Raw genomic sequence first — 20,372 nt, 5'->3', positions numbered from 1 at the left:
CATCCCTATATGCATTTCTAGAAGTGTTTAGAACTGATAGCAGAGCTGTGATTAGAGAGTCAGCAGCGAAAGTAAGAAACTCTCATGTCAGGTCTAGTTCGACCTCAGTTATGCACATTAATTTCCCAATACAAACAGGCCAATTCTAACTAAATCCCCGCTTGGTGATGCAGTGGCATCAGCGCAGGCTACGCTGCATCCCGCAGGGGAATTTTGGCTGCTAGAGGACTCATCAAGGTAAGAGGACATTTGTCCCCTTGTCCCAAAGTAAGCCCCAGCAGCACTGCCTGTGCCTGTCATATTGCTTGTGCAAGTCTGCATTGATCTGTGCAAGCAGATCAAGTCTAGGAAAGGGGTCCAGCATGTCTGGCACTAACTGTGCCATACTCATGTAAGGTCATGGGGCACCTATAATAATGAAAGCAAAATCAAAGCATGCTCAATGCATACAAGCTGTCAAGGTCATCTTCAGGATTGCTGTCCTCTTGCTCTGAGGAAGGACTATCCTGTATATGTGACAGGCAATGATAATCCTTTAAAGTTACGATGTCAGCCTCACTAGAGATCTCCTTCCAAACCAACTGTCATATGAGGAACTGACTGTCTTTAGAGGAGAAATCAGAGTAAATCAGAGTAAGAGGCAGTGACTGCTATTCCTTGCAATCCCTTTGGAGATTTCCACCCTATTACATTTGGATTTTCCACCTTTCAAGCCTCTCGACAAAGAACAGATCCTTTGCATAGCACAGTTAACATCTACCACTCCCCTTTCCCACGACGAAATCCATAAGAGGACACAAATTGAATGATGTCATTTGCAGCAGAAAACAAAATGGTCAGATAAAGTGAGAACTGCACAAACCCAGCGGTCATTTTCTCAATCAACTTTAATTTATTTGTACATCTGAATCTGGAATCAGATCTAACAAGCAAAGAAGGCATCGTTGAGAATTTCATCATAAGAAATGCTATTTTAATTGTGGCCTCTTGGCCACAATGGCTCTGGACATATTTGACCTCTGCAAAAATAGGTTTTCATCAGAAGTGTGGTTTTCATCATGGGGACCAGCACAAACCTGGGTTTGAACGTAGAAGATTCGTGCCATTTTTCAGGAGTAATAGTTAAATTGGTCATGGAACTTGACATCTCTCAAATTCAACTTTAAAACTGCATTGACTGTATATGGAATACTGTATATTCCATTTGTAAATGGTCTCTTTTTCACTACTCAAGTGATATACTTACAAAAAGAATCTCTTTTATCATTCTACTAAATCATTTAAGTAGCATTGAAGCCCAAAGTGCCCATGCTTATCACATTGCAGCCCCCTGAACTGGTTTCTTCTTCCCCTCGGCACAATTAAAAGAAAGAGAAACTCCAGTTTTCCAAGAGCAAAGTTCTTTCTCCTTTTCCATTAGGATACCAGCTGAGTTCTCCCACCAATAGCCCAGTCCTAACCTGTGCTGGCACAGACAGGCTGAGTGGCCTGCACTGTATCCATGGCAGGCTAGGAGCTGGTTGGAGGAAAACTTGGGGTAAAAGGATATTTTTTCCCTTACACCCTGTAGCACTCCAGCCAATCCTATGGGGCTACTCAGATCTGTGCCAGCAGATGCAATTGCTGGCACAAAACCAAGCATCCCTTGTAAGGCGGATTGGGCCAGGGACTGGGGTTAGGATACAGCCTGCCCTGCCACCGCCGATCCCACCCCCTCCCGGGCCCCATCTGCCTCCTGGGCTGCCTCCCTGCCCAAAAACACCCCTGTCCACCCCATTCTGACCTCCCATCACTCTATCCCAACCCCTGTGCTGGTCTGCCCTGGCCTTATCCCCTCCAGGACAGGATCCAGTGCTAGCAGACCAGTGCATGTCCTTGAACCAGCCCAGCTGGCTTGAGAGTAGTCGTGAACATGCTTTAGACTAGAGCACATATGCAACACTACTAGGCCAATGTAGGGGGTCTGTGCCAGCCTATCTCTCAGGTAGGATTGCGTTAGAAGAAAAGAGCCATGCCATTACATGCATCCGCTGGGTAAAGGCCCACGTTACTGGCTGCTCTGGTAGGGTGCTTGATGCATTCAGCCCAAATATACATTTCTTCTCCAGGCCTAAGCATCAAAAAACTATGAGTAAGAAGCTAGCTGGCTGACTCACCAAAAACCCTCCCATCCGCTCACATCCCTAGGGTGATTTTGCACTGTATAAAACATTTCCTTGTTTGAATGAAAAAGGCAATGGACAAATGAATGTTGATGCAGGATTTTTTTTTTTAAGTATTAGAAAAGGCAGGAGGCTGGAGCAGGTCTGGCAGACGGACCAGCATTCAGTTCACTGGTAGTCATGGCTGTCCTTTCAGTTATGAAGCAAGGCTGACCCCTTGGCAGAGGGATCCTGCTGTTGGCTCTCTTTTTATATACTGCCTGACTTCACCCGAAATGACTTTTTCAGTTGTACATGCAAAAGCCCTCCTCACATGCCTGCTAGAAACATGGGCATTGTATCAAACATGAATTCCCTACATAGCATCACACAGCTGAAATGACCCTGAGAAGTTGCAGTACAAACCAGGACAAAAAGAGAAGATGATAACTGGAGAAAAGCTATCCTAACACCCGTCTGCGCCAGCAGAGTCTGCATTCAGCTGTCACAAACACATTGCAACAGTGCAGAAGTCAGTGGCGCTGTCTCGCCTGCACCAGATCCAGACGGAGTTTGTGCCAGATCAGGTAAAGGTTGCTCCGAGCTGTGCATTCCACTGGCATAATGCACTGGCACACTGCAGCTGTGGCACCTGCAACACCACTGGCGCATACAGCCTGGCCACTGCTGCAAGTGGCGTGGTCAGAAAAAGGACAGATCAAGCCTTCCTGCCAGAACAGGTAAGGCTGCCCAGGGTTTGGGAGGGAGAAGGTGGAATGGGGTAGGTAGAATGCAGAGGAAATGGGGCAGGGTGGGTGGATTAGGCCTGGGAAGGGGTCAGATTCAGCAAAGGTGCCCTCCAAATCCTAACCCCTTCCCAGGCCTGATCTGCTTGCACAATTCAATGCGGACTTCTGCCAGCTACTGAGCTACCGCAGGTCCAAGTTGGTCCATGGGAGCTGCTGGGACTTGCCCCTGGGCAAGGAACGAAATGTTTCCTCACCCTGAGGAGGCCTCAACATGCTAAAACATCCCCGCATGATACAGCAGAAGCCGCAGCATCACACAGGATGTTAAGATTGTACTGGCCATTCTAGATTTGGTGGTTTGCAGTGTGGCTCTTCAAGACTGGGGCGTCAAATAAGCAATTTAATAATAAAAGTGCAGCTCAACTACATGTACACACAGAGGGGGATCCAGGTTCAAAACCTGACTTCAGAATTTCAAGCCCTCTCAACATTTTCTCTTTGCCATTCTCCACCCAAACAATGAGAAATGATTTTTATGAACTGCATACAGAGTAGAGTTATAAACATTATGCAAATTTCTCTTTTCCCATTTCTGCCCTCTGGGGTCATACAGTTGAAAGTTTCACTTTATGAGAAGTTTCATGATGCCTTTTCACTTTATGAACGGCTTTTGCAAATCCAACCGTATCATTCCCATGATTAAAAATGCAATAAAAAGTGGACATAAATACATCTCCAAGAATCCACATAGGTTGATGCTGGATACCAAGTTCCATACCCTGGAAACCACTTATACACACAACACCATCAAGTTCTGTTCGTTCCTGTGAAACATAAAATCAAATACCTGTTTAGATGCTGTGGTTCTACTAGGGTTGAGCTGAAACTGACATGTTTCGGGATCTGTAAAACATTCACTCCTTTTGACATTTTCATGAAAAGTTGCAAATGTATTTGCAAGAGAATGAGCACTGGGAAGAAGATGGGGTGGGGGATGTAGCCCATTGCAGTGGTTCCCAAACTGTAAGCCACAGTGCCTGAGGGCACCACAGCAAGCTCATGGGCACCACGGGATGTCCCCAGAGGCTCTCCTGGGCGTCACCATCTTCGACTCATGAGGTCTCACATGATCCAAGATAGCAGCACCCAGGAGAGCTGGGAAGAAGAGGCCACCATGAAAGAAGGGTGCCTTGATCATGGTAAGTTTGGGAACGACAGCCCTATTGCCAAGACAACCAGACCTCACATTATGTCTAGCTAATGTACAATAGGATGACGATGCACATTCAGATATATAACCACATCTACATCCAATTAAAAGTAATGCACTACAGGCAGATCAGACCTACATCTCAATGTGTATCACCATCCACATTCTGCCCCAACAAGTCATTCATAACTACATATGACTCAAAGCACATCAGGATGAGATATGCAGCATAGATCAGCAAGGCAAGAAGCATTACCCAGTTATTTGGGCAATGTAGACCCATTTTCCCCCACATTCAGAGTAAGAACCATGGAAGGGTGTAATTTGACCTCAGTAATGTTATCACACAGCCAAAGTGGATTGGTTAGGTGGTACTGTGATGTCATCATGTTCACTGTGCTATCCCTGATTGGCTGGGTTGATTTACTAGTGGAAAAGAAACACGTTTTAAAAGTGGCAGTAAAGCAACAACTGCCTTACTGGGGTTGTAAATAGCATTAAAAAACTGACCAGCAAGATAGGGAAGTGTTCACAGGCCTTTGTACACCCCTAGAAAACCCACTTTTCATATCAAAAATCGAACCTGTGAAAACTCAGCCCTGCACTGGCTTCTACTACATTGTTCGGGAGACTGTGAGAATTGAGATACATACCTTAATTATATATTGCTCTGCTGTTAATGTGAAGTCTCTGCCTCCAATAGTAAATGTTATCTGTGGCATACTGGACAGTCTTTGGCAGTCTGCAATGTACTGTAATGTACAAGAATTTACTCACTGAACACAGAACCACTGTCATTCAAATAAGCATATCAGCCACATCAAATGACAAATCGGTTTTAGGGATTGGGTAACTTCATAAATGGGTCATGAAGGTGATGGGCAGAAATCCCAGTTTGTATTGGCATCGCTGGAGGGGGTGCAAAGCAAAGGGACCAAAGGGGGCCCAGTGCCCCCTGAGGCACTGCAGGGAGCCTCACCTTGGCATGCAAGCGGCCCCTCCCCCTCCCCATTTTGCTCTCATAGCCCGGAATGGCTCCAAAGGGCCACCCTGCTTTGCTGGATTCAGAGCCCTGTCGGGCCTTGTGGCCTGACACAAGGTATCTTTACTCTTCTCTGACTAAATAGCCACTGCAGAGTCGAACAGCCCCAATTTGGGGCTTGTTCCCTTACTCGTTATGAATGTCGCTTCCCCCCGGGGGCCAAGGCTGCCCAGTGTGCTCAGGATACTGCGGCAGTTATTTTGGCACCGCAGCAGCCCCATGTGCCTGGCAGCTCAGGATTGGGCTGTTAGATAGGATTGGGCTGTCTGTGAACTTAACAGTTGTCCATTGTAGAGCAGAAGATCCCTCCTGCTCATGGGGAGAGAAAGGAACACACCTCAAGACATGCATAACTCATTGGATCAGATGAGACATGAACAATAATACAGGGATTAGATCCAGATTTAGGATGTTGCCAGTTTCTAGAACAATTGTGGCAACACTCCTGTCAGATATGTCTGTGAAAGTCAAAGAAACAAGGCTTGTCAATGTCAAAGATATCAAGGAGTCTTAAGACACCAAGACGTTAATTGTGGTGTAAGCCATCATGGGCCGTCAGATATATTGTGCATTTGAGAAACTGGCCAGTGCGGGCTCTTGCTATAATAACTCTGTTGGCCTTTAAGGTACCACAAGTATTTCAAAGAATTTTAGATTGTGGCAGAGAAAGCAACCAAAAGTCTTGGAGCGCTTTAAGCCAACGCACTTCAAAATGAACCATCAGACCCCTGGACCCAATATGTACCATCTCATCATCAGATCACACAGTTTTTCTGCAGGGCTTACCTGCCTCACAGGTCAAATTACCTCTCCATATGAAGTTGGGTAGGCTTATATTGTTGGGTAGGAATGTATTCGTGTAGCCTTTTTATTTCTGCAGGTGGGCCAGTGATGAGGGAAGTCCCCGAATCCACAATGGCCTCACAGCCAGAATCACTCAATAATTTTTGTCCCTAAATTTTCACGCTGGGGAGAAAAAAGGGCACCAGTGTAGATGCTCTTCAAACAGATTGTGCATGGGAAAAAGAGCACGACATATTGGCAGTTAAAAGATAAATTCTTCAGATGAAGTTATCTTATGGAGAATTCTACCTTGGTACCTAATTGTAGGCAATTGTCTGTTCTAACTTTGAATATTGTAAAACACATTCACGCGGCAAATAACTGCTTTGTCTCTTCATGATTGAAGCAACCCTATCTTCTGATTTCCTGATTCTTAAGGGCAAGAATATAATCCACAGACATACGGAGGGAAAGAGTTAGACTTTTGTTTTACAGTCTATCAGCCATTTCTTTTAATATAGATTTTATTACTTTAATATTAACAGGAAATTCAAATTTCATATACAGGCGTGTGTCACTTATCAACCTTCTGCTTAACGAGGGACTGTATATGAAGCGATCAGGTCTCCCATAGCTTGAGGCACAGTGTCAGTTTACACAACAAAGAGGCTCTTAATGTAAAGAAGAGGCAATTGGTCTCTAGTAGCTTGTGCAGCCAACTCAGAAGACACTTCCTTTTCTACATTCCCACACCAAGGTTCCTAGTATTTAAACAAGCAACTTACTGGTTAATATGAATCTGCCAGTATCCTTTCTCGGTGACCGGAACCCAGTGGATGGAACCTTTGTAGAGGGAATGATCAATCCCCCCAAAGATCAATTCACCCCCATTTTCAACGTCATCTCTAAAAAGATGAAACATTCAAGATAAGCGATTCAATAGACAACAGCAAAACATGCAATCCTGGTGTGACACAGAACAACCGAAATGGAACCAAATTCTGCCATCTCAGAGATGTGTATTAGTCTGGAAATGTCAAGCATCCTTGTTGTGAGTAGAGCTGGCGAAAAAAAAACACACCCTCAAAATTAGCCTGGACAAGAACATCTTTGAGATTACTGGAGATTTTATACTTATTTGAACTTGTTTCAAAGTTTGCATACATTTTCATAAGGATGATTGAAATCACAGGGGAGACCCCAAGTTTTAACTACCTGTCATTATATCAAAGTAGTTTTCAGTACTTAAGGGCCATGAAATCCAAACCTGAAATGCAACTCAAACACAGTTGGGATGACTTCAGGAAACTCAACAGACAACCTCATTTCAAATTACAGGTGTGACCTCATTATCTGCGGGGGATCTGTTCCAGATTTGAGCCTCTTCCAGTTTGACAAGCAACCTGGACTTTCTGAACACTGGCCTCCATGGGCCTTAGAAGGCCTGCCAGAGACCTGAGAAAGGCAGTTTGCTCATCAAACTGTGGCATTCCCCAGTATCCACTGCATCCACAGTGAGTCAAATTTGTGGATGCCAGAGATATACATCTTATCATAACATCTTAGTCAAGACCAGCAAAAGAAAGTTCCCTGGAGGTTGGGGCTTTGAACTAAAGTTCTTCAAGATTGTAAATGTCAAACCACTGATGTAGTTGGAGAAATATCCCATAAATACAAAATAAATGCAGAAAGAGTGATTTGTCACTACCTCTCATTTCCCTGCAAGATACTGACCTACTCAAGAAGAAGGAGAACACTGGTTGCTCTACCAAACCTTGCATCATCAAGTTGTCAAATACTGGCACCACACCATCAACCGTCAAGGAGGAATAGCCCAAGCCCAGCACCCCATCGAAGTGGGCATAGGTAAAGGTTGGGCCAGGCTCAAAAACAGACTCTCCGAAGCCCTGGTTTGCAATGGTCATATTGCCGATCTGTTGATTTATTTCCCAAAATGAAAGGAGAGGAAAATGGATTTGGTGTTTTTTTCCTTGTGTATTGCTTCTTTTATGAGTGTCTTCAGATTGCTGATTATATTGTAATAATAAATTATTGATTTTAAAAAAGAAATGAAAAATGAACAATTGCATTCCAGCTGCAGAATAGTTCAAGGCAGTGGAGTAGCTCGAAGGGGTGCAAAGCACTAAGTTCTGCAGAGAGCCTCACTGCACCATGCAAGAGACCCCTCCCCCTCCCTTTCTGGTGGGAGGAGCAAAACGGAGGTATATGCCCAGAAGGCATCCTTGGAATGCTCCCAGAAGGCATATGCCTCTGCTTTGCTCCCACAACCTGGAATGGCTCCAAAGGGAGGGAGGAGGGGCCCCTTGCATGCTGTGGTGCAGTTCCCTACAAAACTTAGTGCTTTGCACCCCCTCTAGCTACGCCACTGGTTCCAAAGAAGTACCTTTTTCACCAATTTAAAATATTATTCATTTCACAAAATAGCTATACTCATGAACCTCTCCCTCATATAATAAAAAATTCTACTTTAATATCCAAGTGTAATTTCTCTTTAGAAAATACAATAAAAGCCAACCACTTCATTCAAATATTTTCAGTTTCTGTTATTCTGTACATAGAATGTTTGCAAGAACATAAGCCATCTTTTTTTTTTATCTCATTATCTCATACTCTTTGCCTTGGTTATCAAGGTAAAGCAGAAGGTCTAACTGTAACTCATACCTGTAACTGTAACCTATAAATCCAAACCCTGCTAACTGAGCAAAGAAGCACTTTTTCAAGGGGTGCTCATCTTATATTTAGCAGAGGAACAGCCCAATCCTAACTAAATCCTTGGGCAGTGATGCAACAGTACTGGCACAGTTTCTGCTATATACCATGCAGGAACTCCCAGCAGTTGCCATGGGTCAACTTGGACCTGCGCCAGCTTGATTACTGACACAAGCCCAAGTTGATCTGTTAAGGGGGATCAGGCCTGGGAAGGGGGTCAGGATACGGTGTGCACTGACGCCACCAAATCCACCTCCCTCCTGGGCCTGATCTCTTCTGCTGGAGGCTTCCCACAATGGTGTATTGGGCACTACAGTACTGAAGGTTCAGGATTGACTTGGCCAGGCTGAGGCTGGGCCACTGCCCCACCTCTGATGTCACTCCTGGATGTTGCAGTGCATCAAAGACCAGGCTTGTCACTCCTGCCTGAAAGCTGCCCTGGTGGCACAAGGACTAAGGCATCTGGACTCTGCTGCCAGTCTCCCAAGTCGGATTCCCTTACAGGTGCCAGGAAACCAAAGAAAAGCAGGCCCCTAAAAGGTAATAACAGTTTGAGTTTCACGCACTCACCTTCAGTGTTTCACTGGCATCAATGCCCATCAGCTGTCCAGTACCATAGTGTAAAGAAAATGGATTCCCTCTGTGCGCATAGGATTGTGAAAGAAATGACTTGAATTTTGGATGCTTCCCTGTGAAAACAAAGCCCACTCAAAACCCTGGTAATAAGCAGGATTCCCCCTCCTCCAGTGTAGGTATCACTTTTCAGTGCATCACAAAGACAAAAAAGGAACTATTCAATAATACCTAGTCCAATACCAAGAACATGTCACTTTTGTTGTTCCAATTAGAAGACTGTGACCTTGGGGTTTTTCCAATGGCCAACACAATGATCGACCACTTTTCTTTAAACCATTCTCTTAAACCAGACTTTTCCCTCTTCCCTCTTCCTCTATAAACCTTCCTTTCAGGTATCCTTGCCAGGTATTTTGCGGAGAGCTTCTTAAGGATGGCCACAGTGATATTTCATTTATGTAACTTGCAGCACAATCCTAGGGGTATCACCTATTTTCTTCAGTGGCTTTTACCTATACTTAAATCATTGTACCCAGTGGTGCAGCTAGAAGGGGTGCAAAGCACTAAGTTTTGCAGGGAGCCTCACCGCATCATTCAAGGTGAGTCATTGACTCACCCCCCTTTCAGAGTCATTTCGGGGGGTGGGAGCAAAACAGAGGCATATGCATTCTATATTATTTAGTTTGTGAATCTGGACTTTCTTGAACTTTCCTTTGCTGCTCCTTGAATGCAGAAATGATGCAATACACCGATGGAACCCAAAAATTGGAGGAGCCGATGTCAAAGATCACAGTGAATTTCTGGGGGGGGGGGGGTGCCAACGCTCACCACGCCATAGTACTGGGCCTAGAAGGGAAATAATCCAAGGAAAACTTTTTCCTCTAATAAATGGAATAGAGTGGGGAAAAAATACAAGAAAACCAGTAAAGCCCTCCACTCTTCCTCCAGGTAATAGAACCTAGTCCGGGTCAGTTAAATGAAAATGCTAATCTTCCAACCAGGCTGTACAGAATGCACAGAACCAGCAGATAGGAAGCTTTTGAATAAAGGCACAGTAACTCCTAAAGACTCTTAAACCTGCATCGCATTTGCTCCCCACACTGGACAGGATGGTGGTGCAATCGCATTTTATTGTTTAAAAAAAAACAATTACCAAAAATCAGGTCTGAAAAAAACACAGGAGGACAACACAGAAATCTCTGCAGTCCACAGTCGAGTCACACGTTTGATTTTGTTTCTCCAAGAAAAGTGAATGAACAAAGGAGAATGGCAACTACACTGCTGTGGATTTAGCAACCCTATTTTAAATACAAGGAGTCTTGCCCCGTGCCTTTGCCAGTCAACAGAGCAGGATCTCTGGCTTGTTGTCCTTCAGGCCAAACTACTGACCTCAAGACTCTCAAGGTCAGAAATGCTCTCCAGATTCAGATGCAGCCACCCACAAGCCCATCCTAGCCTTGAGATACAATCACTGTGTATAGCCTGCAATGGTCCCCCCTGCCCAAGCAGGCTATATAGCAAAGTAGGGGGATCACAGGGTCAACATTAGCGGCACCAGTCCATGGGGGTAGAAGTCCACAAACCTCTAACACCACCTTTCTTTACAGTTCTTAAAATTCGGAGAACAGAAAATGTCTGTTATCAACGTGTAATACACTTGCTGAGACTCATCTTCTTCGGTGGTGTAGCCAAAGGGTGGTGTGGGTGGTGTAGCCAAAGCACTAAGTTTTGCAGGTGCCTGAATGCACTGTGCAAGCAGCCCCTCGCCTTTGGAGCCCTTCCAGGCGGTGGGAGCAAAACAGAGGTGGAAAGCTCTGAAGGGGAGCAGGGGGGGCTGCATTGCACCCCCTCTAGCTACGCCACGGATCTTCTCATATGCAATTATGCTTCATTAAGCAATTCTTAGTGAGCCTGAATAATACCGAAGGGGAGTGAATGGAATCTCTGCTTTGTGGACTACACAAACTACCCAAGTGGATTCAGAAACCAGACAAAGCATGCTGGGCACCAAGAGGTACTCATGAGTGCCCCAGTGACCCCTGGCGTCAGGAGTTTATCAATCTTCCACCCCCACATCAACCTTTGGAGCAGCACAGCAAGAGTCTCACACTCTATTTATAGGACATGCTGTTTCCACCACCTGCTGCCGATCGCAAAGTGATATGGTCTGCCAAAAACATTTTCAGCATTCTGCTGGTGTCTGATTAGTATTTTCCCTGCTTTGATTAGTGATGTATCTTTTGCATATTTAATGGACTCAGCAAAGTCTAAAGCAAAAAGGCCTGAGGAGTTGGTTGGAGGCTACTCAGGTGAAAATCTGGGAGTGATTTTCACTGCTTCTTGCACCAAAGAGCCCAGGACCAAGCTAGACATGACATGAAAGATGCTGTTTGGCCTTCTGTGACTGATTTTTTTTACTCATGGGGCCAGTGGCATAGCTAAAGGGGGTGAAAATAAGTTTCACAGGGAGCCTCACCGTGGTGTGCAAGCAGCCCTTCCCCCTCCCCTTCGGAGCCATTCCAAGTGGGGGGAAACAAAATAGAGGCAAAAACTTAATAATAATAATAATAATAATAACAACAACAACAACAACAACAACAACAACAACAACAACAACAACAACAGGTATTTATATACCGCCTTTCTTGGTCTTTATTCAAGACTTTATTCAAGGCGGTTTACATAGGCAGGCTTTATTAAATCCCTATTAAATAGGGATTTTTACAATTTCAAAGAAGGTTCTTTCTTTCAAGAACGACTACATTCAAGGTGTTTCATTCCGAAACACCTTTGCACCTTTGCATTAGTGCTTTGCACCTCCCTCTAGCTACACCACTGCATGGGGCTAATCAGCAGCCTTAAGAACACTGATCCCGATCAGGACTGGGTTATGGAGAAAGGGGAGCTAAGTTTCACTCAGGATTGCTATCTGTGTGTCCGGCCTATTAGTTAATATGCAATTTTTAAACAGAGCGGCTTGAAAAAACAAACAAAAATGGCAAGGGAGGCCACATTTTTGATAGTGACACTGGACAATCTTTAAAACACATTTCGCTCAAATGAAAGGAAACCGTTTTCCATGCCTGTAGCCTTCTGTACACCAGTTTGGGAAGGCGTTGCTTTTTCCATATCTGTCATCCAAAGGCATGCCCCCAACATCCCACTCTTCTCCCCTTTGGTCACAACCCTTGCCACAAGACCTGTCTTCAGCCTAGCTGACTCCTCAAGCAAATATGAACAGATCTAAACCCAGATCAGCCATAAATTCCTAAACCAGAAATCTGAAGCAGTTGGCAACATTCAAGGATAGTCACTGTTTTTATTCCCAAGCCCCCATCCTCCTTCCCTCTGAAGTCTATTAAAATAAACATGTGCTTAACAGGTATTTACAAGGCCCCTACTATACCTTCAGAAACATAATCATGACAATCTATTCTTGCTGACTTGAGTTATACGTAGAGGTGTGCGTTTCCAGTGAATAAGATAAGTTTACAACTTAAGTCTTACTGGACACAATGGGCTTACTTCTGAGTAAAAATAACACTGTTTTCAAACACCTCTAATTACAAGTGTTGATCCCACTTTGTTCTGGAATGAAACCAGATGATCTGATGTTTTCAAGGCAATTAAGGTTTAATTTACAGCACAACAAGAAATACTTCTGGGGAAGTACTACTGGCTGATTTATAAAACATACGTAAATGCATGCCTGTCTATCCATTATACTCTATAAAGATACATGCTTTGACAAAACCTCCTTGCACTTTTTTATCCGATTGAGGTCCAAACTCACATTCAAGTAATTATAGAGCTTTTCTCTTGTAAATCGCACCAAAAAAATGTCTGGAGGGAAGCAGTGAAGATGCTTCTGCGCAAAAACATCTGGTTGATTGGTTTGCAAAAACTGGTTCAGTTCTCCTCTTCTCCGAAGCTGTCCACTGATTGATTGAAATCGAGTTAGAGGGATCCTGAGTGAACAACAGAAATATGTTGTGGGTGTGACATACAATGGGTGACCAGGTTCCAGGCTTTGTCCTTGTTTCCCACTGTGGGCAAGTATCTAATGTCAAGGAACAGGTGCAGTCACAGGGAACAAACTGAGGTCACAATCCTGTACACTAATGGCTTCCAAACTGAGTGCCATGGCTGCCCCAGGGCGCCATGATGAACTCACAGGGGCACTGTGGTATGTCCATAGTGGCCTCTTCTTCCCGGCTCTTCTGGGCACCACCATCTTGGCTGGGCTGAGATTTTATTGCTATTATTATTATTAAAAGATTTCTACCCCACCTTTCCTCATTGGGCACCTTTGCCCAAGGTGGCTCACAACTGGCACCATGACCAGGTAAGTTTGGGAACCAATGCTATACACACTTACGTGAGAATAAGTCCCACTGAATTTAATTGGAATAATTTTTGAGTAGATATATATAGGACTGCACTGTTAAACATTGATCTGTGAATTGGGATTTCCCTGCTTCAAGTCTCACCTCTACCATGAATTCACCAGTGGCTTTCCCTCTCAGCTGCTACTTACCTTCCAAGACTGTTGTAATACAGGCGAAGTACTTTGCATACTTAAAAGTCACTGCACGAATACTACTATTTAAGGGATGCAATGCACCAAGCAAGTCACCTGCAGAAGCCTCATCAAAATGAATGGGACTTGTGCACAGATCTGGATGGGGCCTTATGCAGACTCCATCTGTTTCAGCTGGGATGTTCTCTAGTTGATTTTGCCTAAGGCCTGCAACATCTTAAGAGCAAATATATCACTCCACATCATGCACGCACCAAGAGTTCCGTTGAAGAAGTTCTTGAAGACACAGACGAGATTCCTTTGCAAAAAGGCAGACACTCAACCAAAACCACAATCTATTGGATATCTGAAATGCTTCCCTCCCTTTCGAGAGCTGTGATGAATGAAATATGAATCAGCACAGCTGAAAGCACCCTCATGGCTTCGGCTCAGTCTAAACAAATACGAGACTGTTTTTCTCTAGTCCCTCTTTATACCTCATTGAATCATAATCAGCTTTTCATCAGGTCAATCAATGGCTGGAGGTCAGCAGTTGGTAGAACATTTGTGATGGGCTGTTGAAGTAACCACTGATTTGTGCAAATACTACAATCCATTCAAACTTATTACAAAAGTGAGATATTGTGGGATAGGTGATCTCCATGAATGCTTTAAGCTTTTTCTGCCCCAAAGTTGTACATATGCAACAGGGATAAAAAGACTGGGAGAGATCAGCTCTGAGTTGGACCCCTTCATTCCAGGTGGGGGGGGAAGCAAAATTCAGGCATTTGCATTTTCTTTCCCCACCCGGAATGGCTCCGAAGGGGAGGGGTCGCTTGCACACTGTGTTGAGGGTCCCTGCAAAACTTAATGCTTTGCACCCCTCCAGCTATGCCACTAACAATATAACTTGAGAAGTTACATTCCAGTTGAAAAGGCAATATTCTTTTTTATTGATATCTTATGAATTCAGTTGGTTGTGATGATAGCTAATTTTAATAGCCAAATCTTTCTTCCTTATTCATCCATCTAGGTATTTATATCCTGCCTTTCTACCTCGGAAGTGCTCCCTAAGGGCCACTAAGTTCTTCTAAGTCTTTTCTCTGGGTTTTGTTTCTACTTTATTAATTTAAAAAAAACATACACTTAGGACGTGATGTTGTGTGTGAGGGAAGCATTCTTGCAAAACGACGTACTCTGGGTCAGTTTTTCAATGCTATGATCTCACTAGCTCATTTTAAGGAGACTTTGGCTTTGCCAACCAAAGTACAGTGATCTACAGTCATAGGGACCTTTGATAAGCCGGATTAATAGTTAAACTATGAGCCAGCGTTTTTTACCCCCCCCCCCCCAAAATAGTCAATCAGTTAAAAATATTTCACTTAACAAGTTATATATTTATGAACTATCATATTTCTAGTTTATCAGAATGAAATTGGATTCTCCTGCATATTCAGAAAAAAACATAAATTTTACACATTATCTATTAACATTGTTCAGTTTTGAACTGGGAACATTCCTCTATATACTAGTGTTCCTTGAACTTTCAAATTTGGTGCAACCTTTCTGAATGTACTTTGCTTTCCAGACCAGATCCAAAGACGAGTACACAGAATTCCACAGATGCACCAAGTCTTTCAAGAGCCCGTCTTCCCTTCGTCTGATCCTTCAAAAGCTTCTCCCCAGAGTTGGAGAAGCTGCCTCTGTTTGCTTTGTTCCCCTGGAATATTGGGAAGAGGAAAGGCAGCCACATAATCCTGGAGGCCGCAGTAAGGGTACCAGCTTGAGGGAGGTCATGGTATTTTGTCTTTTCCCCTGTATAGCTGGAAAGACTGGGAGAGCTTACCTCAGAGTTGGACCTCATGAAGCCAGAAGAAGCAACTGCTTTGGGTGGTGAACTCGGGAAAGTGGCAAACTGCCAGGGGGTGCCCAAACCTCCCCAACCTGCTGTCTGCCTGGTTGATCCCCCCGGTTGCTATCCCAATCTTTTCTTGCTCGTTCTTGGACAGCAAGTGAGAAAAGAACTGGGGGGGGGCTTACCTCCTTCTCCTCCATTGCTACCAAAGACCACAGTGGTAGAGCTGGAGATAGCAGCCACTGTGATTCTATTTCCAGTCACTGTCCTTCCAAGAGTGATTGTGACGACAATCAGAAAGACAGTTGCCTTCCTCTACCGCCTCTGTTCTCCTACCTCTTCTTCTAGACTGGATAGGCAGGAGAATTCTGGGAGCAGAACCTTGTCCACTCCTATGTTTCTCCTCTCTAAGGATGAAGTGGAGGCGGCAGGGCTTCAAGCACAGCTTCAGTTTAGGCCAGATCTGTCCCTGCTAACCATTCAAGGGAGGAATACTGGAACAATTCCGTCTAGGATGGCCAAGCTGATGCTGAAGAGTCCTGCTGGGTCAGTCCAAAGATCCATCTCATTCAGCATCCTATTTCCCATAGTGACCCACCACAAGTAGGGCTGTCAGGGAATGACCTGTATAGGTCAGAAGTATTCTCCGCCATTACAAATTACCTCAGCGGCTGACTGAGCACCACTCTGGGCTGCTGTTCAAAGTGGTGCTCAGTGGCTGTAAGGGGGGGCAGGAGTCCTACTCTGTCCCTCGCAGCCACTCTCAGAGTGGCTCAGCCACCCGCTTGTACTGCTTTAAAAAAAGCGGAAGAAGCAAGCGTCATGATTGCTACCCCCAGAGGACTGCCCAGGAGCACAACCTCCCTACGTCTGTCACGTTTCCCCAAATGCAGTCACATACCTTGGTAGCATCAAGTCTAATATATTAAAAATAAAATATTGAAATGAACGGAGACCCACTTGAAATTGGCTCATGAACCCACCTAGTGAGTCCCAGTTTGAGTAACACTGGTCTAAATCATCACCATATCTTGTGGCAATAAATGCAGTAAATTAATTCTGATATATATCCTCTTGCCTGTCCTGAATCTCCTGCTAATCTGTTTAATCAGAGGATCCCACAGGGACCTTGCAGAAAAGTGTTATCCCTTGCTAACTGGGTAAGAGGCACTTTTTCAAGTGGGTGTCACAAACATCACCCCTGGGGTAGGGAAGGACCAAGGGAGACCCCAAAACCAGCCAGGCCTCAACCCTCCTCCGCCTACACCACCTTCCACAACCCCCAAGAGCAATGCTTATTTATTTTTGCTCACTCCAAGCCCCAGGTCCCATCATACATGTCCCTGGTCAATCACTGCACCCAATGTTTTATAAAAGATTTTTATTAAAGCTTAAGGGAGCTTCAATTGCTCCAAAAAGACATAACTACATGCATCACAATAGCTTTAAAAACAAGAAAGATCTTACCTAAATAGAGGCTAAAACTACCATCTTACAGGTCTCAGTATTACTTCCAATATAAAAGCTGTGAGCACCCTTCCCCCTGCTCTCTGTTTTCAGGCACCCAGGTTTTATTCTTTAAGTTATTAATACCCTACACCTGGTTAACCAACACCCAGCCTAAACCATCTTAAAGGGAAAGGGACTTGCCCCATCCTGTGAAACGCGCCTCCCAAGTTGGAAGAGATTCCAGCCAAAACTGGAACTATTCCAACCCACGGAATGAGATCCACATTAAAATTAAAACCATAAAACATTTCGGTATCCCGTAAGACACAGTGCCTGCACTATGCTTATACTAGAACTGTCAATCATCATCTTATGGACCCCATCTCCATGACAATGAATTGGCCACAGAATTTAAAACTCCCTGAATATGGGAAATAGAAAATGAATAAACTTGTAAAATCAAAGACCACCTTAATCTGAAGGGGACTATGATCACTCTGGATCTGAAAATGGGTGCCTAAAAGAAAATGGCATACTGTAGTTATTGATACAGATCTTACAGGTATAGGAACATACATACATAAAAGGAACAAAAACCTTACATAAAGGAAGAAAAATCCCTCCACAACTTTTCCTTTACAAAAATATAGCCAATATTTGGGGTTACAGAAAACAGATTGTATATCACAACTCTCTTCCTTCTTCAATATTCCACCATGAGCAAGGTTGTCAGTTCCAGATGTCTTCCATTGTATTGAAATCACTGCAGCCAAAAAGCCTCTGCAAAACTCATAGTCCAACTGGAGCAAGAAAATCAACATACACACAGCTCCCATAGGGTGCACTTGCTGGAACCAAACCCAAAATGTACACAAATAGCTTTGTAGCTGAAAAGAAAGTTTGGGAACAGAAAAATTTCTGCCAGGTAAAAGATCTTTTAAAGCCACTGCTTCACCCTTTATAATTTCATGATGGTACTTACAATTTAACATCTGACACACCCATCCCCCTCCACCAATTACTGGGGAGAACACAGGTATTTTTAAACATTCCAACACTGGCTTACATAGATCAACTACAGGGGTTAGAGACTGCTTTCCCATTTGCATTGAGAACTGTAGAGTCCCTAATTCTCCCTTATTTAGCCTGTTCAACGTTTTTGCTGGTAAAGCAATGTCCTGAACTTTATGATCTTGAAAAACTTTACTCCCACTCTCTGGACATGAAGGTACACCCTCCCATCCTGCAACTGCCTCTTGGGCTAGTTCAGCAGATCTCAGTCCTTCTGGCAATAATACAGGTTCAGTCATTTCATAACTGTAAGGGAACAGTTCTTTTGAAAAGGCTTTTACTTCAGTTTGCCACAAAACAGACTCCAATGGACCATCCACACCTGGAAAAAGTTCTTCTGAGGAGTCCTTTGCTTCAGATTGTGTTAAGGAAAGTCCAGACAAATCATCAGTATCCTGGAATAGATCTTCCACAACTTGCTTTACAAAAGACAAACAAGCAGTTGGGATACATGTCTCTATCTCCTTTAACTCACTGAGCCCTTGAGAGGTACCTTTGTGCCTAGCAGAAGTAGAAGAAAATGCTAATAGCTCAACAGCTGCAGCCACTTCCACAGACTCCTTCTCTCCTGCACCCAGCACAATCTGTTTAACCTCTTCTTTCCTGGAAGCCTCCTTCCCACTTTCACTTATGTTCTCTTGGGCCACAACTTGGATCTTAGAAGCAACCATTCTATTTCTGTAAAAGTTCTTATAGTCAAATTCCAGTTGCATCTCAGGCAGACTTGCCATCTTTTCTGTAAAAACTGCACTCAGTTGCCAACATTTGGTATAGTCTAAACCAGACTTACACATTCTCTCCTTTGCCAACTCCATGGCATGCAGCTTCTTCACTGGTTCCGATTCCCCCTGCTCCACTGGTTGCCTCCAGTTTGCAGAATCAGACACATCCATTCCAGATGCCACTTTTGGTAACTCCAATATATCATTAATTGGTTCCATCTCTCTTTCTTGCCATTGCAACTGTGGGAAAGTAGCTTTGGCAAATTTCCGCCACTGGACTAGCATTTGAATTTGATTTTTCAACATCTGCCGCAGAATTTGTACTCTGGCCTCTGACCCTTGCAAACTAGTAGTAGGCATCAAACTGTCCACTGCCGACATCATTACACCACCTTCTTGCTTCTGGGACAGACAAAACTCCAAGCACTCCGTTTTGGGTGTAGGAAAATTCCACAACAACTCCCAATCACTGACAGGAAGCTACACCGCTTCTGGGACTACTTCAGCAGCTCCCTTATCTGTCCTAATCTCTTGTTGCATTCCTCACTCCACAAAACAAAAAACAGCTACTGTAAAATGCATGTTAACCAGTGCAAATTGACCAAGGACCATGTATCATTGGTTAGCACCACCCAGTTCTATTCCAAGTGACCAACAACACTATTCCTTCTGTACAGGTGTGCATCACCAAACACTGGTGACTCACCACACCCACCTAACAACTCACCACTGGAGGTACCCACCACTAATTACCATGCCAGACACTTAGCAGAGTCCACTACTATTTACCGTGTCAGGCACTTAAGAACCCTGGCTGCCACCATGTAACAAACATCACCCCTGGGGTAGGGAAGGACCAAGGGAGACCCCAAACCAGCCAGGGCTCAACCCTCCTCCACCTACACCACCTTCCACAACCCCCAAGAGCAATGCTTATTTATTTTTGCTCACTCCAAGCCCCAGGTCCCATCATACATGTCCCTGGTCAATCACTGCACCCAATGTTTTATAAAAGATTTTTATTAAAGCTTAAGGGAGCTTCAATTGCTCCAAAAAGACATAACTACATGCATCACAATAGCTTTAAAAACAAGAAAGATCTTACCTAAATAGAGGCTAAAACTACCATCTTACAGGTCTCAGTATTACTTCCAATATAAAAGCTGTGAGCACCCTTCCCCCTGCTCTCTGTTTTCAGGCACCCAGGTTTTATTCTTTAAGTTACCCTACACCTGGTTAACCAACACCCAGCCTAAACCATCTTAAAGGGAAAGAGACTTGCCCCACCCCGTGACAGTGGGTGCCCCTCTTTTATTTAGCAGGGGGAGAGTAATTGGCCCACCTCACCCCAGCAGTGTCTTTTTTGTGGTTGTCTGCTGGCGTTCTTTTTGCATCTTTTTAGATTGTGAGCCCTTTTGGGACAGGGAGCCATTTAGTTATTTGATTTTTCTCTGTAAACCGCTTTGTAAACTTTTGTTGAAAAGCGGTATCTAAATACTGGTAATAATAATAATAATAATAATAATAA

At 44.1% G+C, this 20,372-nt stretch overlaps 1 pseudogene; it reads right to left on the bottom strand.

Annotated features, from left to right (window-relative positions):
- Positions 1-869: 869 nt before the first annotated feature.
- LOC136657606 (uncharacterized) lies at positions 870-19,225 on the bottom strand (annotated as a pseudogene).
- Positions 19,226-20,372: the final 1,147 nt, after the last annotated feature.

Source organism: Tiliqua scincoides, chromosome 7, assembly GCF_035046505.1.
Source record: "Tiliqua scincoides isolate rTilSci1 chromosome 7, rTilSci1.hap2, whole genome shotgun sequence".
Lineage (NCBI taxonomy): Eukaryota > Metazoa > Chordata > Lepidosauria > Squamata > Scincidae > Tiliqua > Tiliqua scincoides.
The sequence above is the reverse complement of the archived record's forward strand: the minus strand, read 5'-3'. Positions and strand labels throughout refer to the sequence as shown.